This window comes from Lygodium microphyllum, chromosome 9 (assembly GCF_053477565.2).
Source record: "Lygodium microphyllum isolate KBCC chromosome 9, Lygodium_microphyllum_v1.1.10, whole genome shotgun sequence".
In the NCBI taxonomy this organism is placed as follows: domain Eukaryota; kingdom Viridiplantae; phylum Streptophyta; class Polypodiopsida; order Schizaeales; family Lygodiaceae; genus Lygodium; species Lygodium microphyllum.
Genome location: NC_141143.1, coordinates 123,398,132 through 123,411,029, shown reverse-complemented (window position 1 = coordinate 123,411,029; position 12,898 = coordinate 123,398,132). Strand labels below are relative to the sequence as shown.

Genomic DNA, 12,898 nt, shown 5'->3' with positions numbered 1-12,898 from the left:
GTAGTATATTCCTGGTTCTCCCGTCCATCTCCGTTCTGCATACAGGGGTGAAGGATTATAGATGCGGTCCAGAATATTCATCATACCTAGCCTCTGACGATAATTTGAAGCACGCATTACAATCATGAACATGACCTGGAACACCAAGAACTTGCTCCATGCTTCGTGACTCTGCAACCCAGCATCCATAAGTGAGTAAGGAAATGTTTTCAACAGAAAACACTGCTCTATTCCACTCACCTTCCCCTGGCTGTCCCGTTATTCCCTTTATTTTCCTCCATTAAGTTCCCTTGTAAATCTTAGATCCCATTGGTTCGCTCTGATACCAACTGTAATGTGTCCGCTTGTCCGCTTGTGGGACACATCTTAGCAACCCATCAAGAGGAGTGTCTAGAAGGCTCCACCAATCATCCTCTTCTACAAGTAGTGTCTCCTCATCATCATATCTGGCTCTAGACAGCATATCTGCCACTGGATTATCCTTTCCTGCTATATGTTTAAATTCTGGATTTAATGACTTGATGTATGCAATCCATCTCAGCATAGCTATATCCGGAGTAGAGCAACTCGTAATCATACCTATCAATGGCAAACAATCTATCTCTACCACAACTGAGGCTCCAATAAAGTACTCCTTGTCACATTTGAGAGCCGTAACAATTCCCAGTAATTCCCTCTTGATTTGTGGATATCTCCTCTGTCTCTCGTTTAGGACTTTCGCCCCAAACCGAATAGCATACATGTTTCCATCTGCATCATCTTGACCCACAGCCCAACCTATGCCAATTGGACTAGTGTCAACTATCAATACAATAGGCCTTCCATAATTATAATCCGCTTTCCTGAGAGTAGGAGCAATCTGCAATAACTTCTTCAATTTCCGCATGGCTTTAGTGTGGCTCTCATCCCAATAAAATTTCTGCCCCATTCGAAGCAGCTGATATAAACAATCTGCTATGTGTGCAAAATGGGGTATCCAAATCATATAAAACACATAAGCTCCAATGAATCTCCGTACCTCTGAAGTGGCAGAACAATACTCTGTAATCTTGCCTATAGCATCCACCTTCTCAGGTGAGGGTTTCCTGCCATAATACCCACACATATGTCCAACAATGACAACCTCATTTACTCCAAAAACATATTTTTGCCCTGATAGTGTCAAGTTCACTTCTTCTAACCTGGCCAAAATCTTCTCACAAGCTGAAATATGATTAGCCACAAAGTATCTGTATCCCTGTTCATTTAGACTCTCATTCTTCTCTTCTTCTGCACACCCCTTAATGGGCACATCATCCAAGAAAGGCATGGTAAGCTGAGGTATGTAATCACGAAGGACCTTATGCATGGCATTCATCATATGCGCAATAGAATTAGTAGCACCTTGAGGCAAGGTACACATCCTGACAAGCCCAATAGGAGTTCTCATAGTGGTTATGTCCCTGCTTTCCAAAGCCAGCTGAAACTGAACATATCCCAAATACAAATCACCTAAAGAATAGATGGCATGTCCAGCAAATGCTTCTGCAAACTCATCCACAACTGGACCTATACCAACATTCCTGATAGTAACTCTGTTTACTGGCTGCATGTCCTATATAAATCGGAGAGTACCATTCTTCTTTGGAACCGTAAACCACCTATTTGAGTATGGTGCAGATGAAGGTTCTAGGAGGAGCAACAATATCCGGATTCACACATCCAATCTCATGCGGGGAAAAAAGCAAACCCCCTTCCATGTCGCTCAAGCATTTCCTGAAAGCATTGCTTCTCTGTGGGTAGCAAGAAATCACCATTTCCAATTTTTAATTCAGCAAGAGTCTTTGCTGAAAATTTATGGCCTATATGCTCTGGATTCCTCAAAATTGGCTGTTTAGCAGCCCTCTCTATTTGATGATCACTGTCAGGTGGAAGCGGTACAGCTACTGGCTTCACCTTCTTATCCACAGTCTTGTATTTCGTGTCAACCTTGGCTTCATTATGATCCTCTGCATTACTCAAATCTTGCTGTAAATCAGCAATTCTGCACTCCAGTGTGGCTGAATATCCTCAGTCCTCTGCTCTATGGATTGCATAGGAACAGCCCTAAACTCTGGATGCTGAAATATTTCAGCAGTAAACTCTGTTGGCTGAAAGCTTTCAGCCCTCTGTGTCTCTGTATGCTGATCATAATCAGCCGAAAACTCTGTTTGCTTAATTTCTTCAGCACTCAATTCTTTTTGCTGAGTCACCTCAGCCTCTCACTCTATTTGTGACACAAAATCTGCAATTTCATGAAACATGTCCAGGGATTGCACTAATACATTACTATGACAACTCTGCATATCAGTTTTTAGCATATTTTCCATCTCTGTCATCGTATCTGCACAAATCATACTATCATACATCCCATCTATATGCTCATCATCCTCTAAAATACCTGCATTTTTCAAATTTTTCTCCTTCCTGCATATGTACTGCCTGGCAGCTCTAGGCAACTTAGAAATCTTCTGATAACTCATCGAACTATTTGCTGAAATTCCAACAAAACTGGAGGAGAAAACACTGCTGCCAGGAGGCGAGAACTCCAATCTCCTCTACTCTGTACCACTGTCGTCTCACGAAACAACGGTACCTAATGAAAACCCGAATCCCTCACAGTGGGCAAAGGTGCATCTCTAAGAGTATCCCTATTTCTAACATGGTTCACACACACAGTCATAAACTAAACTGCTCTCATATCATCTTTACTGCGAATCCGTGCATAAGCAGATCCATCATCCATTACTTTTGTTTCCATGCGCATCTCTATGATAAATGGCTGTACAAGAATTATGGGATAAGAGCATGAATCCTGCACAAAGAAATGGAAATCCTCCTCTACATCTCCAATAGAAACCCTGACACTAGGACAGGCAGCATACAAATCACTTGCAGTGTTGTTGGCGGCTCTCATACGCCACCCATGCTCTACATCCATAGGCCATCTATTACTTTCATAAACTCCACAAACTATGAGATTAATCTCTGAACCATGATCCACAAAAGCAACATAAGGCACCTGCTTCTCTCCAATTTTTGCCATCGTTTCTGTAGTTACCCTAGCCCAATGATTCCGCGAAAAGTGACTACGCGGTATCAAAACATGCTCATCAGTTTCAGCATAATGCATAGGCTGAACCCTCTTCTCTATCTGTGGAAAAATAGAAGCATTCTCAACCATAACCTCATCCTCATCCTCATCCAACTCCCCAATCAAAACTCCCTGTGTATCAGTAGTAGGCAATGCATGTCTTTTCCTCTTCAGGACTTCTTGGAACTGATCTTGAAACTCTCTTTTCGAGATGCCCAAAACCTCAGAAATAGTAAAAGTCACCTCACTGCCAAGTATCTTGTCATTAAAGATTTTCTTCATGTCCGTAGATGTCTCAATATCGGACATCAATCTAAACCCTGGCTGCTTTCTCTCTCTAGGCTCTTGCCTCTTTTCTTTCCTCTGAGCATCTTCCATCTGTCATTCTGGCCCTAGTCTCAAAGACGGTCCTGCAATAGGTGGAGTAACAAACTCACCCCCTCTAGTCTTTTTAGCTATATTTGGATTTTCTTCATCCCTCTTACGCTTCTCCTCAACAAGTACATCTGCTCCCTGAGACTTAGCCAAGTAGGCATAAATAGTGTACCTGTCAACAGGCGAATCCCAACCTGTCTCAGATCTGATACTAGAACCTGCACTAGTCAAAACAGTTTGCTGAATTTTTCCCTTGTTTCCCGTCTCCATAGCATAAGTCCATAATGCTGACTGATTCTCTGATCCTTTCTCAATCTGGACTCCATATGCAGAAGCATCTCCTCTAGCTGCCACATAAGAAGTATGTGCAGCCATGTCATCCACTAATTTCTTCATTCTGCCTTTCCCAAAATTGGTAGCAAGCGGAGCTCCTGTTTCAGTCAACCAGATCTTACCATCTTGTCCCCAAAGAATACCAAATTCTTCCTCCTTGCATCCTGAAAAGATTCACAATCCCTACAATGCTGATGGTCCGTACTATCACACCAAATCGATCTCTCCTAGGTGCACTAGGAGCACTCCTATGTGCAGTAGGAGCACTAGAAGAAATAGTAGGCACAGTCGAAGCAAACTGCTCTTTCAATTTTCCCACCAATTCTGCTTTAACTGACTCTAGTGTCAAATCTGTTATGCCTTTAATTATATCATCAAGAGAGGAAGGAACCAACGGAGTGGATGGTTTTGGAGCAGAAGGAGCCAACATGGGTCTTGGAACAGGAGGAGTAGAAACAGTAGGCACTAGCATAGGCCAAGAAACTGGCTGAGGAAGAGAAGAAATAACAGGGATAGAAGCAGGCATAGGAGCAGAAGACGGCGTCGTGTATCATAGATCCATTCTGTAGGCGGGTCTTCCATATCTTCCTCTTGGTCGAAGTCGAGACTGCATCCTGGGCACCTTGCCAATCTGTTTTAAGACCCATAGGCTTCGTGTGATCCTCAAGAAGCTCTCCTAATTCTTCCTAAAGAGTAGGATCCGCAGCTTGCAAGAAAAGCTCAACTTTCTCAACATCCAATGCTCTTTGTTCAATGGCATCAAGCTGACTATACCTCTCTTCAAATTCTCGTATCAACTCTGAAGCAGCTAGACGTTTGTTTGGCATGTAGACCCACTCTCGGAATGACCGCCGTGTAGCCATCCCAAAGTCCTCAAGGAAATACTCTTCTTTTAGGGCCTTCTTAAAATCTTGCCAATGCGAATTTTGAATAAAAAGATCAGTCACTTTTGCCCTCAAGGCGGGTGTGACAAGACGAAGGAAATACTTACTCATAAGTCCAGCTGGTACTCCAAAAAATCCCATCTTGATCTCATACGTCTTCAAGTAAGCTGAAACATTATGGCCATCAAATAGCTTCTTCTCATTCTCAACTGCTTCAATCGCCTTAGTCGCGCTGATTGCATTCTCCTGCTCCGAATATAGTTGCCTTTGCTGAGACAACTGTTGTTGATGCAATTGCTGCTGCTGTTGCATATACAATTGTGTTTGCTGATTTTGAAGCTGCATATACATAGACATATTCTGTAAAATCTGCTTTAAATCATCCGTTGAAGTACTTGAAGTAGCAGTCAATGATGGAGCTAAAGTAGAGGACAAAGCAGGAATCGTAGAAGAGGCTGAAACTGATGCTGAAGTATCTCCCATCCTGAAATTTATGCGACGCTTTCACGTCGGGTTCACCAAAGATGTCGAAGGGTTTTCGAAAGCAAAGTCGCAACCACAGAGGACCTTGACTAATTTCAAGATAGAAGATCAATCAAGCGATATCACATTTAATTACAACCCTGTTCAACATCAACATCTTCAGCTTCATAAAGGAAACAAATCTGATTTATAAACTGGCTATTCAAAAACTGAAGTTCTTCACGTCCCTTTTTGCTATTTCAAAAAGTAACACTTTGCAGGTTGTTTGCTGACTATTTTTCACCCATTGAATACATATTTTCTTCCAGCTGCAATTTAGAGAACAAATAGATAATCACCCCATAGCAAGTCCTATTCAGAAGATAATCTGATTTGGGACCGTTGCTATCGTACCACTATTTAGAGCCGCAATTGATTCTCTTTCTGCTATGCTGCTATTTGTAGACATCTATTAGTCACACTAGAGATAGCCTTCCTGTGCCCTGTTAATGTATATTTCAGCTTTTGCCATATTTGCCTTAAAATTCTTTTTCTTCTGCATAACCTCAAGCTTTCTATCTAAGGCCTCATAAACATGGGATCCCATTAAAAGGCTGCAATACAAAGCTAAAAGTATTGTTTTCAATTATCACAGTTCGTCATAGATCTCTTCCCAAACTGCTCAGGTCTTTCACATGTTCTCTGTACCTTGAAACAACCGTAGTTGATTGATACAGCCTTGCAACAATCTTATTCTCAGGATCAATTCTATCAACAAGAGGGTTAATATAGCCTTCCAAGCGAGCAGTGAAGAGTACAAGCTCTGCAAACTCACTTGCCCTCCTCAAGAATTCTTGTAATCCAGGGCGCTCTGGGTATCTATTTGTTTTCAATTTTGTGTTAACATCTGAATTATGAATATTCTGCTCTTCCTCCAAGCGCTTTTCCTTCTCTTGTATTGCCACTCTGAGCCTGATAATCATTTACAGCCATGGCCTGATTGCATTATGCAAGGATTCTTAATGCTCCTGTTCGATGAGAATACGATCACGAAGGATTCTGCAACCTGCCCTTCAATCAGAATGCTGCCAGGACCATTGCTTTACTACCTCTTCCAGCGTTCTCTGCAGGTATTAGAGTCCTTTAGAAATCCATCTGTAGGTTCGGATCTGAGATCAGGATGCTCCATCAAAACATCGACTTCTTTGTCAAATCAAAAACTGAAGCTTATAGTAGGCCTCTTTTGCATGTCCCTCTACAACACAGTACTGAATCGACTGCTGAATTAGCGTAGCTAGAGCTCCAGCAAGTCGATCCTCTTCCAGTTTTCCAAACTCAATTTTCAGTTTATGTGTTCCATCTAGGCCTGTTACACCTCATACACCAGTAGACCAATTGCCTCCTCCCTCTCACCTTTCTCTCCTCGCAGTCTAAAAGTATCATTCTCCGTATTGCGCTGCCAATCAGATATGGCTTTTTCTTCTCTTTTTCTATTTTTCTCCTGCTTTTTCCTTTGGTTCGATCCTACAATAGCCATCCGAAAAGCGGCCTGTTTTTCCCCCAAACCTCTTTTCATCTGAGTTCAGAACAACCTTGTACTTGCCAGGTTTTACGCAACCCACTCTATAATCAGGAAAACTCTTTTGCCAGTGAAAATTGAAAACAAACACCAAATTTCCTCTCTCAAAGACTATAACTTTATCTCCTTCATCTTTGCGTGACACATACTGATGCTCAGAGACCATAAACCCATATGTTTCTTCCAACTGCTGCATTGCACAATCAAACTCCTGCAACCAATGATACCTCAAGTAATCTGCATCACCCAAGTCAAATCTTCGTCTACATTTGTCAAAACTATTGTTGTTCCCCAGTACAAATTTGCCATTGGGAAGATGTTGATCTCCCCTGGGAAAGTCAATCCATTCAGGGTGACCAAATTCATTTCCCATAAAGTTTAGATAACCTTCTCCACCCAAGCTCATTGTAATCAATCGTATCATCTTATGCAGAGCAATACCACAATCAATGGTTGGTGTGGTCGGGCCATCAATGGCCATAAAATCATACGTGTACTTGTCCATCAGCCAGAATGCAATTGTCTTATCTCCAACAAGAGCTTGATCGTGTGCTTCCCACATAGGCAATACATTTCTCTTTCCATCGCCTGTTTATAAGTGTATACACAATGTCACCCATTTGCCAGTCTTCATCCTTTTTCTTTGATAGAAGTTCAATCCATTTATCTGGAAGAACAGCCATATGAAGCCTATAATCGAAACCTATGCCACCATCTGCAACTGGGATGGAAAAGGCTGGCATTCCACTCACATCTTCTCCAACTATTATAGCATTAGGATAAAGGGCATGAATCATGTCATTGTCAAGCATCAAATAATTGACTGCATCCATATCAGTTGCTAGCCCAAAATACTGTCATGTCCCCCATGTCAACATAGCCAAGGATAAGGGAACTCCAAGAATACTCATTGCGTTGTGGCAAGCAGTCAAACGTGTGCTGAACATCAAGCAAGCTCCCACATTTGGCATACATATCCACCAGTGTACTTCGATCTGCATCTCTTTGAAACAGTTTAGTACTTCCTCACAAAGCCCATAATCGGCATATCCTGAAATAAGTGTAGCCCATGAGACTGCATCTCGAGTTACCAATCTATCAAAAACTCCATGTTCTTCTACAAGCATGTCACATTTAGTGTACCTGTCAACCAGAGCATTACGGATAAGTTCCTCTTGCACCAAACCCCTCTTCACTATATTACCCACGTAGAATAAAAGAGCAAACATAACGACTAAGTATGTACAAAGTATCAAATCCCACACACACAACTTTTTGGTGGATTCCACACCTTGGATGCACAGCAGTACGACAGCGTGTGGGCCAGGATGGCTGATGAGAGAGAGTGCATGTGGATTTGGATCATTTTGTCACCAAAGAAGGGGTTGTCGACATGCCAATACTTGGTGTAGAAAAATATGACTAGCACCTCCCTCCCCCCTTTCTCACATCTCTCTTTTCGTATGGCACATGTCTCCCAGTCTCCCTTTCTCCATCTCTTTCTCTCTCTCTCTCTCTCTCTCTCTCTCTCTCTCTCTCTCTCTCTCTCTCTCTCTCTCTCTCTCTCTCTCTCTCTCTCTCTCTCTCTAACATGCATTTAATGCCCCACTATGTCGAAGTGGTTATATAAGGCCACACACCCCCTATGACACAACGCCTCCCCCTCCCTCAGGTTGTGGATTATTTTATTAATCTCGCAGGTACGTACACCTCCTCCCTCCCTATTGAGATATCGAGCTCTACTCGTGATATGCGAGGGTGACCGTTGTGCATTTATGTCACCGACTTGTTAGTTGCAGATGCGGTTGGTACACCGCCCATGAATAATAGCTAGATGACAGCTATCCTTATCTACTCTAGTTCGTGGCTCAGTTAGTATGCCACCTTAGTTAGTTGAGTTTGGTTTGAGACCCATATATAGGGTTCTTCTATTTCTATGTACGAGAGTTCTTTTTGGCTTACACAACTAAGAAGAGGAAAACTGTTTTCAGCCTCCACCCTTGTGTGTATTCCCCCATTGTGCAAGCAAGAAAGCTACAAGTGAGACTCCTTCCTTCTCTCCCACAATCTTGACATGGTATCAGAGCCTTGTTTGTAGTAAGGAGCTCAAGAAAGCAAGCCGAGTTCGCGGTGTTCTGGTAAGAGGACCAGTGCTGCTTTCATTTTTTTGTTTTGGGAGCAAGTCTCTGCAGGTAGCACAGCCGGAAAGTGCAAGAGTGCATTGTCTCAGATTGAGACGCCCTTCGCGGTGTAGAAAGAGGGCAATATATACTACGGGAGAAGGCTTTAGCCCTTGGTTGCTCTATTTTTTTTTATTTGAGGCCATTTCGGGGCCTGTTTTGGAGGCGAAAGTTTTCTTCACGCACTCAGGAAAAGGCCTTGTTTTATGCTGTGCGACCACTGTTCTACAGGTCGGTGAAAAGTTACCACAGAAATTGCATCGTATGCTTGTGTGCAGAGACATTGGGAGTTACAGAATCATCCTTGTTTCCTGTTTATGCAAAATCATCACTAGGAAGTGACTGTGTGGTCAAATACCACTTTCGCCAGTTTTGCAGATTTGCCCTTGTGAGGGTGAAGCTATGTTTTTTGCATTGACAGAATTTTTTGCAGTGTTCTGTAATGGCGTTTGATTCTCTTTCACAGATTGTAGCTGAAAAGCTTGACAAGAACAACTTCCAAGCATGGAAGTTTAGAATGACAAATTTCCTTATGGGAAAAGGATATTGGTAATTTGTTGCAGAAAATGAAGAAGAACCAGTTCTTCCTTATGTTCCCAATCAACAGCAAATGCAGGCATTTAAAGCATGGCATGAGAGAGCTAGGAAAGTTATGTACTGGCTGTCTATCAATATTTCAGACTCTATGATTGTGCATATTCAGGATGCAAGTACGCCAAAGGAGGCATGGGATACTTTGTCAAAAATGTATAGCACAAATACACAAGCCAGGAAAATGCAGCTCAAGCAAGAGTTGCATAATGTGCAAAGAGAAAGTATGAGCATCAATGACTACCACATGAAGGTGAAGAAGATTGCAGATGCACTTGCTTCCATTGGGTCGCCAGTGGAAGATGATGATTTAGTTTCTGTGACCTTGAATGGTCTAGGAAAGGATTATGCACAGTTTCGGACATCCATTTCAGTTCGTGAAAGATTTCCTGATTTTGAGGAGTTGATTGCTCTTCTAATTTCTGAAGAGCAGAGAAATGGTGGTGCATCTTCTTCAGGAGGAACTTCAAAAGAAACTGTCTTCTACTCAAATGCTGGAAGAGGTAGAGGCAGAGGTAGAGGAGGCCGATCTGGAGGCCCTGGTAGAAACCAAAATATGCAGCAGACTCAAGAAAACGAGTCCTATGGAGGAGGACGTGGTAACTCTAGAGGCAGGGGGAGCCAAAGAGGTCGTGGTGGATGGCAAAGAGGCCAAAATGCAAACAACAATGTTGAATGCTACTACTGTGGTAAAATGGGTCATATGGCTAAAGACTGCTATAAAAAGCAGAATGACATCATGAATGGAAAATTGCAACAAGAAAATTATGCATCTTCTTGTAGACAGGGTGATGACAGAAATGAGCATTTGTTTATGGTGCAGCACATGAACAATTCTGTGACAAGTGCAGAAGAAAGCAACGAAGTGTGGTATGTTGACTCAGGTGCATCAAACCACATGACAAGTCATGCAGAATGGATGCAGGATGCAAGAAAAATGGAAAAACCAGGCCTGAATATCACCAAGAATGTGGTTTCTGTTGGTCAAATGGTTGAGCAAGGCTTGCAGGTCAGATTTAATCCTCATGGATGCTTTGTTGAGGATATGAAAAATAAAAGTCGCTTGATAGCAAAAGGAAAGAAGAAGGGGAGAATGTTTACATTGGATGCAGACATGCCTGAATTGAGTGCAACAATGTTTGCACATGGGACCGGTGTAGTTGCAGATATTGATATCTGGCATAAACGCATTGGTCATGTTAATGTACAGCGACTTAAATCAATGCAGGCCCAAAATATTGTTGCAGGATTGCCTAAATTCAAGGTTGCAGAAATGCATAAGGTATGTGAAGCCTGTCAGTTTGGAAAACAGGCAGGGAAAGCATTTCCTAGACATGTTCAAGAGCGTAAGAAGCCATTGGAATTAATCCACTCTGATGTGTGGACTACTAAAGCTGCATCTCTTGGAGGCTGTCATTATTTTGTCACTTTTATTGATGACTATAGCAGAAAAGTTTGGGTGTATTTTATAAAAAAGAAAAGTGAAGTTTTTGGGCATTTCAAAACTCTTAAAACTATGGTTGAAAAAGAAACAGGCCTGCAAATAAAATGCCTAAGGTCAGATGGAGGGGGAGAGTACCTCTCAAATGAGTTTGCAAGGTTCCTGCAGGAGCATGCCATAAATCAGCAATATTCATGCAGTCATATCCCACAACAAAATGGAATTGCAGAAAGGAAAAACAGGCATATTGGAGAGGTATCTCGTGCCATGCTCAATGAAAAAGACTTGCCAGATTTTTACTGGGCTGAAGCAGTTGCTACAGCAGTCTACATAATGAACATGACTCCCACTGCAGCAATACATGGGATGACTCCAGAGGAGAGGTATACTGGTAGGAAACCAGATATTTCTCATTTGAATATTTTTTGTTGCATTGCCTATGTTCATGTGCTAGATGAGTTGAGATCCAAGTTGGATCCAAAGGCTGAGAAGTGCATCTTTATTGGTTACTCTCTGCAGTAGAAAGGGTATAGATGCTATAATCCTTCTACTCGTAAGTTTACAGTGAGCAGAGATGTTGTTTTTGATGAGATGAGTAGCTGGTATAAACCAGTAAATGTGATTGATGATGAAGATGCACAAAATGGTAATGTTGCACATAATTCACAGCAGCAGTCACAAAATATTAGTGGACCTGGAGCGTCCTCTAGCAGTGGTTCACATTCTTCGCCATGGACAGGCAGATTGAGATCAGGAGAATCTTCTCAAAGCAATGCAGATAGTGGTATTCAGGTATCACGAAAAGGAAAAGAGGAGGTAGATCAGCCCATGTTTGATGTGAATGCAGGTCACTCTTATGTGGATGGTGAATCCAGTGGCTCAGAACAGAGCATTGATGATGAGTTGGGTATTCCTTCTATTGTTACACCTGGAGTAAGGAAGACCAGGGATGTTTTGAGATCACCTGGGAGTGAACCTACTTTGTGCAGGTCTACCAGAGCTAGGTATCCTGTGGATAGGCTGAAATATGATGGATTTACAGCCATTCACTATGCCTATATGGTCAAAGTGATACAAGAATCAGAACCCACTTCTTTTGAGCAAGCCATGGGAAAAGAAAAATGGGAGAAAGCCATGGATGAAGAAATGGATGCATTGGAAGCAAATGCTACATGGGAATTGGTACCTTTGCCTAAAGGTAAGAATGCAATTGGCTGTAAGTGGGTTTATAAGGTGAACCACAATGCAGATGGTTCTGTGAACAGATACAATGCAAGATTAGTAGTCAAGGGGTATGCACAAACATATGGCATTGATTATGAAGAAACATTCAGTCCGGTTACAAGGATGGCAACCGTAAGAGCAGTCATTGCTATGGCTGTATCAAAGGGATGGTCTTTACATCAGATGGATGTAAAGAATGCCTTCTTGCATGGTGATTTACAAGAAGAGGTCTATATGGAGCAGCCACCAGGTTATGTGCATATTGTTCATCCTAAGTTTGTTTGTAGGTTGAAGAAAGCCTTGTATGGCTTGAAGTAAGCACCTAGAGCATGGTCTGACAAGATAGGACAGTATCTTGTCACTGTTGGCTTTCAGATTTCCAAGGCAGATTTCTCACTTTATGTGAGAAAAATAGAGAAAGGTATTATGCTACTTGTCATTTATGTTGATGATTTGATTATGACAGGTGACAGTGATGAAGATATCCTTCATGTGAAAATGCTATTGAAGTAGAAGTACGAGATGAAGGATTTGGGAGAGCTGCATTATTTCTTGGGCATTGAGGTGATTAGATCACCAAGTGGGATACGGCTCTTGCAGAGGCAGTATGGATTGGACATGCTGTCCAAATATGGGATGACAGGCTGTAAGCCTATTTCAGTTCCTTTGGAGCAGAATGTGAAGCTGAGCGCAGATGCAGGTGAGCTTCTGGAAGAC

General features: G+C 42.2%; 1 pseudogene; it reads right to left on the bottom strand.

Moving 5' to 3' along the window:
• Nucleotides 1-6,656: 6,656 nt before the first annotated feature.
• Nucleotides 6,657-7,271, bottom strand: LOC148031532 (1,4-alpha-glucan-branching enzyme 1, chloroplastic/amyloplastic pseudogene; annotated as a pseudogene).
• Between the last annotated feature and the right edge of the window lie 5,627 nt (nt 7,272-12,898).